This window comes from Cololabis saira, chromosome 15 (assembly GCF_033807715.1).
Source record: "Cololabis saira isolate AMF1-May2022 chromosome 15, fColSai1.1, whole genome shotgun sequence".
NCBI lineage: Eukaryota > Metazoa > Chordata > Actinopteri > Beloniformes > Belonidae > Cololabis > Cololabis saira.
Window position 1 is genome coordinate 37,862,670 of NC_084601.1, and position 7,500 is coordinate 37,870,169.

The 7,500-nt window shown below is 33.7% G+C and overlaps 1 pseudogene; it reads left to right on the plus strand.

Annotated features, from left to right (window-relative positions):
• The window catches only part of LOC133460749 (hepatic leukemia factor-like), an 89,698-nt pseudogene that overhangs the window by 15,007 nt on the left and 67,191 nt on the right, over window positions 1-7,500 (plus strand).

Consider the following 7,500-nt stretch of genomic DNA (forward strand, 5'->3'; position numbering starts at 1 on the left):
AAATAACAAGTTATTTTTCTGGTAATGACTCTTGTTTTAAGTGTAATTACATTTTTTGACTAAAAATTAGACATTTTAACTAAAAATAAGACAAATATTCCTGGTAAGAGTTTGAGTTTTTGCAGTGTAAATAGAAAGGTTGATGAGGAGAAAGAAACTCAAAATCTTACCATGAATATTTGTCTTATTTCTTGTTAAAATGTCTCATTTTTATTAAATAAAATCTTATTACACTTAAAACAAGAGTCATTACCATAAAAATAACTTGTTATTTGACAATTTTCACCTGTTTCAAGTAAATTTTCACTTGAAATAAGTAGAAAAATCTGCCAGTGGGACAAGATTTATCTTCTCATTACAAGCAAAAAAATCTTGTCCCACTGGCAGATTTTTCTACTTATTTTAAGTGAAAATCTACTTGAAAAGGGTGAAAAGTGTTGTTTTTTCCAGTGATGATTCTTGTTTTAAGTGTAATGAGATTTTTTTTTGACTAAAAATGAGACATTTTAACTAGAAATAAGACAAATATTCTTGTTAAGATTTTGAGTTTTGGAGTGTAGAAGGACATGAGTTACTGACTCTAATCTTGTTTTTGTCCCTTCAACGCAAACGCCGTAAAAGGGAGAGTGAGCATGTTTCATTTCCATCTTTCAACAGAGAAAATGTCATAAAAACAGCATCAGTTACAAGAAAATCAGTTAAAGCAGCGACATGTGAGCCTTGTCTTGCTTTTCCTCTGCAGACAAAGACAAGCCCGTGGACTCAGACGAGGAATCTCCGAGCGTGAACCCTGCAGGGCCCGGCGGGGGTGGGGGGAACCCCGGGCTCCGGCCCGCTGAGACCCAACTCCCAGTCCGCCTTCCTGGGCCCGCTGCTGTGGGAGCGGACCCTGCCCTGCGACGGAGGCCTGTTCCAGCTGCAGTACATGGACCTGGAGGAGTTCCTGACGGAGAACGGGATGGGGATGCACAGCAACGGACCCAGCTCTGCCAGCGCCCAGATCCCCTCCCAGGTAGGACCGCGCTTTCACCAACTTTACTTAAAGGGGACCTATTATGGCATCTAATCCCTATTTTAAACAGGCCTTGAATGTCTTAAAAACAAGCTTTTGATTGTTTTTGCTAAATAAATTAGAAATTCAGCCTCTGAGCCATGTCTTTATCTTCCCATTCTCTAACCTCATTATCTATGCAGGATTCTGAATGGGCGGGGCTATGATAATGAGGCTCTGTGCTGATTGGCTGCCTGCACTGCAAAAAACTCAAAATCTTAGCAAGAATATTTGTCTTATTTCTAGTTAAAATGTCTCATTTTTAGTCAAAAAAAATCTCATTACACTTAAAACAAGAGTCATCACTGGAAAAAACAACAATTTTCACCTGTTTCAAGTAGATTTTCGCTTGAAATAGTAGAAAAAGTGAAAATCATCTACTTGAAACATACCAGAAAAATTACAAGCAAAAAAATCTTGTTCCACTGGCAGATTTTTCTACTTATTTTAAGCGAAAATCTACTTAAAACAGGTGAAAATTGTTGTTTTTTCCAGTGATAAGTCTTGTTTTAAGTGTAATGGGTTTTTTTTTTTTACTAAAAACGAGACATTTTAACTAGAAATAAGACGAATATTCTTGTTAAGATTTTGAGTTTTTGCAGTTAGGTTATTAAAAGATTTTAAATTTATATAAACACTGCAAAAACTCAAAATCTTACCAGGAATATTTGTCTTATTTCTAGTTAAAATGTCTCATTTTTAGTCAAAAAATCTCATTACACTTAAAACAAGAGTCATCACCATAAAAATAACTTGTTATTTGACAATTTTCACCTGTTTCAAGTAAATTTTCACTTGAAATAAGTAGAAAAATCTGCCAGTGGAACAAGATTTATCTTCTCATTACAACGAAAAAAAATTTGTTCCACTGGCAGATTTTTCTACTTATTTTAAGTGAAAATCTACTTGAAACAGGTGAAAATTGTTGTTTTTTCCAGTGAACGTAACCTGTGTGGGCGTGTAGAATGACGTATTGACGCTACATCAGCGAGATTTATGGCCATCAGACATTGACTACATGCAGTCAAAATTTGAGTTATTGCTAATATTCCGGTTACTGAAACATTTGGAATATTCCGTTTACGGTAATTAATCATTTGGGATATCTGGATCAAACCAGCGACACAAGGAGAACGTCATGACGCAATTACCGTCATTTCCGCCTCTTCTTTTTGTATCCAAATTCAAAACAAATGCTGCTAATTAATTAATTAATTAAATGTGTCATTAATTAATTAAATGCTGAAATAATAAATATATTTTTTACTTAAAATGAATTGTATTTTAATTAATTAATGACATATTTCATTCTAATTTTAATTAATTAATGACACATTTAATTAATTAATGATATATTTCATTCCCATTTTAATTAATTAATGATGTATTTATTTATTTAATTTTGGCACAAAAAATCCTCCATAAATTGGTGTTCACATGGCCGTGCAAATTCGGGTTATTGCCAATATTCAGGTTTTAAAAGGGTTATTGATGCATGGAAACACAGTCATTATCAAAACAAGGATGGAGGAACATCGGGATGAGCGTTTCTTCGGCCAGGTTTTTGCTTCTTGCACCTTAAATGCGGGGTATTCGCCAATATAAAAAGGGAAAATGTGTCTTATTCCAGGGGTTGACACAGCAACTTTTTTATTTTTTTATCTATTTTCTGCCTCCATGTGGTCATCACTGGTATTGTTACATAGACTGGCTTTAAATGTTTATGGATGAACTTTGTTTATGGCGAAGTCTGTGGCGTCAATGAAACACCAAATAAATCTCAAATCAAAACACAGAATCTGTAACCAAGAAATAGAGATCTCTAACCGAGAGTGCAATAATTCTTCGGAGTTACACTTTTCTTTTCTCTCCATCAGTTCTAAAACCATCTCAGATTTCAACAGTCTTTCTCGGTTTGGACTTTTTCTTTTTACGGTTGCAATCCTGACACAACGGCCAAATCAACATCTGATTGGACACTCGGTTAGAGATTTTTGTTTCTTGGTAACAGATTCTTGGTTTTGGTTCTCAGATATTGGATTTTGCTTCTCAGATGAGTTTATATTCGCTATTCACTGGACATTGAATTGATGATGACGTAGAAGTCTCTCCAGCTGAAATAAGTCTCCACAGCATAAATTCAATTCAATTCAATTCAATTTTATTTATATAGCATCTAATACAGGGGTCGGCAACCTGCGGCTCTAGAGCCGCATGCAGCTCTTTAGCGCCGCCCTAGTGGCTCCTGGAGCTTTTTCAAAAATGCTTGACCTTCTTTTTCCTTTTTTTCTGTTTTCCTTTTTTTCGTTTATCTTCTTTTTTATTTTTTTTATTTTTTTCTCTTTTTTCTCTTTTTTTTTTCCTTTTTTTTCTCTTTTTTATTTTTTCCTTTTTCTTCTTTTTTTTCCTTTTTCTCTTTTTTTCTTCCTTTTTTCTTTCCTTTTTAATTTCAACATTTCGACTTTTTTCTCAAAATTTTGACTTTTTCCTCAACATTTCGGCTTTTTTCACGAAATTTTGACTTTTTCCTCGACATTTCGACTTTTTTCTCGACATTTCAACTTTTTTTCTCGAGATTGTACTTCAACATTAATCTCGACATTTTTACTTTTTTCTCAAAATTTTGATTTTTTTCTCGACATTTCAACTTTTTCCGATATTTTGACTTTTTTCTCGAGATTGTACTTCAACATTAATCTCGACATTTCGACTTTTTTCTCAAAATTTAGATTTTTTCCTCAACATTTCGACTTTTTTCTCGAAATTTCGACTTTTTTCTCGACATTTCGACTTTTTTCTCAAAGTGCATAATGAAAAAAAAAATCTTCCCCCAGTTCTAACTAATATAGATACATGCAGCATGTGTTGCCTTCATGCTAAGGCTTATACAAGACTTTACATTTTTTGCGGCTCCAGACATATTTGTTTTTTGTGTTTTTGGTCTAATATGGCTCTTTCAACATTTTGGGTTGCTGACCCCTGATCTAATACAACAGATATTGTCTCTAGACGCTTTCCAGAGATCCAGAACATGAACATAAACATAAATATAATTATAAATAAAAATATAAATGCACTTCATCATTCACTCAGAACTATAATCAGTTCCCTGCTATTTCTAATTGGAGCTTTACATAAAAGTCACGAGTGTATATGTCATCCTCATATCTCATTTCTAGCTTCTTTGATTCCTTCCCCATGTCTGTGCTCACATATGGTGTGTATACAGTATTTGCTTTAAGGTAAAAGCTGGAATCGGTTCATACGTTGAAGTATTTTGGACTGGAAACCTGCATTGATCTCCTGCGCTTTATCATTACCGGATCAGTCAGATCTGAAGCACCGCCGGTCCAAATCCCAAGTGGCATAATAATGTTTCCTGGGCTGGTTTTTCCACATCACAGCGTCGGCTTCCCTCCACATCTGTGCAGAACAGCTGGTCAAGTCCAGGCCCAACTACCGTTCTGACTCGGAGTGCTACAGTACGATTACACTTGTGAAGGAAAGATGGAAAGATTGGAACTATGGAGAATATTGTGACGAGGGAACAAAAATTGATTTAAGAAAACCACTTACCAGTGAGACTAACCGACAAAGAGGCTTCATTTTCCCTAAGGAGATTAAAGATTACACTGCAAAAACTCACAATCTTAACAAGAATATTTGTCTTATTTCTGGTTAAAATGTCTAATTTTTAGTAAAAAAAATCTCATTACCCTTAAAACAAGAAAAAAAAAAAAATTTCACCTGTTTCAAGTAGATTTTCACTTAAAATAAGTAGAAAAATCTGCCAGTGGAACAAGATTTTTTTTGCTTGTAATGAGAAGATAAATCTTGTCCACTGGCAGATTTTTCTACTTATTTTAAGTGAAAATTTACTTGAAACAGGTGGAAATTGTTAAATAACAAGTTATTTTTCTGGTAATTACTCTTTTTTTTAAGTGTAATGAGATTTTTTGACTAAAAATGAGACATTTTAACTCGAAATAAGACAAATATTCCTGGTAAGATGTTGAGTTTTTGGCAGTGCACAAAAAAAAAAGGTTTCTGGCAGTACATAAAAAACTCAAAATCTTAACAAGAATATTTGTCTTATTTCTAGTTAAAATGTCTCATTTTTAGTCAAAAAAAATCAAATTGCACTTAAAACAAGACTCATCACTGGAAAAAACAACAATTTTCTACCTGTTTCAAGTAGATTTTCACTTAAAATAAGTAGAAAAATCTGCCAGTGGAACAAAATCTTTTTCCTTGTAATGAGATTTTTCTACTTATTTCAAGTGAAAATTTACTTGAAACAGGTGAAAATTGTCAAATAACAAGTTATTTTTCTGGTAATGACTCTTGTTTTAAGTGTAATGAGATTTTTTTACTAAGAATGAGACATTTTAACTAGAAATAAGACAAATATTCCTGGTAAGATTTTGAGTTTTTGCAGTGTAGCCTCCCAGTTTAACAAATCTTGAAGGATTGTGCATGGATAAATCTACCTGTATGAAATCAACAGTAGAGTAGATTTAAGAAAACCAATTACCAGTGAGACAATAAGAGGCTTCATTTTTTCCTAAGGAGCTTAAAGATTACACTGCAAAAACTCAAAATCTTAACAAGAATATTTGTCTTATTTCTAGTTAAAATGTCTCATTTTTAGTCAGAACTCTCATTACACTTAAAACAAGAGTCATTACCAGAAAAATAACTTGTTATTTGACAATTTTCACCCTGTTTCAAGTAAATTTTCACTTGAAATAAGTAGAAAAATCTGCCAGTGGGACAAGATTTATCTTCTTATTACAAGCAAAAAAATCTTGTTCCACTGGCAGATTTTTCTACTTATTTTAAGGTAAAAACTACTTGTTTTTTCCAGTGATGAGTCTTGTTTTAATGAGATTTTTTGACTAAAAATGAGACATTTTAACTAGAAATAAGACAAATATTCTGGTAAGATTTTGAGTTTTTGCAGTGTAGACTCTGGACAGATCAAAAAAGGTCATGTGATCCGTCAAATAGAGATTCATCCTTTTCCAGAGTGACAGCAGCATCAGAGTTGTAAGAGTGTCTGATTGCGTCTGCTGCGGGGGTAGTATTATGGTGTGGGGTTGCTGATATTTCTCTCTTTCCTCCCCAGAGCTCCCAGTCTGCCGTGCCCAACCAGAGCTCCCAGTGCCCCCCCTCGTCTCCCCCGCCCTGCTCCTCCTCTTCATCCTCCATGTCCTCCTCGTCCTCCTCGTCCTCGCTGCTGGGCCTGGAGACCGTCCAGCCTCCCCCCGCCCCCGCCGCCGCTGCCCCCGCAGCAGCAGCAAAGCATGATGGGAGGACCCGAGTGTCTACACGGTGAGTGACCGAACTTCAATGATGACGCCGATTCGTCAATAAGCTGATCAATCTGAAACTGTTTTCTTATTTGATTCTTTTTTTTGGGGCGGCTTTAAGTGGGTCAAGGTTACACTGCAAAAACTCAAAATCTTAACAAGAATATTTGTCTTATTTTTTAGTTAAAATGTCTCATTTTTAGTCAAAAAATGTCATTACACTTAAAACAAGACTCATTACCAGAAAAATAACAACATAACATAATATTAATAACAATTTAACAATAATAATAATTTATTATTATGTTAATAATAATAACGTAATAAATTTCAAGTAAATTTTCACTTGAAATAAGTAGAAAAATCTGCCAGTGGGACAAGATTTATCTTCTCATTACAAGCAAAAAAAATCTTGTTCTACTTTTTTCAATTTTTCTACTTATTTTAAGTGAAAATCTACTTGAAACAGGTAAAAATTGTTGTTTTTTCCAGTGATGAGTCTTGTTTTAAGTGTAATGAGATTTTTTTTGACTAAAAATGAGACATTTTAACTAGAAATAAGACAAATATTCTTGTTAAGATTTTGAGTTTTTGCAGTGCAAAAGTGCCCAAACACAATGACACATACACTGCAAAAACTCAAAATCGTAAGAATATTTGTCTTATTTCTAGTTAAAATGTCTAATTTCTAGTCAAAAAATCTCATTAAACTTAAAAACAAGAGTCATTACCAGAAAAATAACTTGTTATTTGACAATTTTCACCTGTTTCAAGTAAATTTTCACTTGAAATAAGTAGAAAAATCTGCCAGTGGGACAAGATTTATCTTCTTACTACAAGCAAAAAAATCTTGTTCCACTTGCCGATTTTTCTACTTATTTTAAGTGAAAATCTACTTGAAAAAGGGTGAAAATTGTTGTTTTTTCAATGATGAGTCTTGTTTTAAGTGTAATGAGTGTAATTTTTGACTAAAAATGAGACATTTTAACTAGAAATAAGACAAATATTCTTGTTAAGATTTTGAGTTTTTGCAGTGTAGATGATTTTCTGTTAATACACACACACACACACACACACACGTGTGTTTTGACCCTTTCTTGCTCTTTTCCCCAGTAAACACAATTATTTTTCTTATTT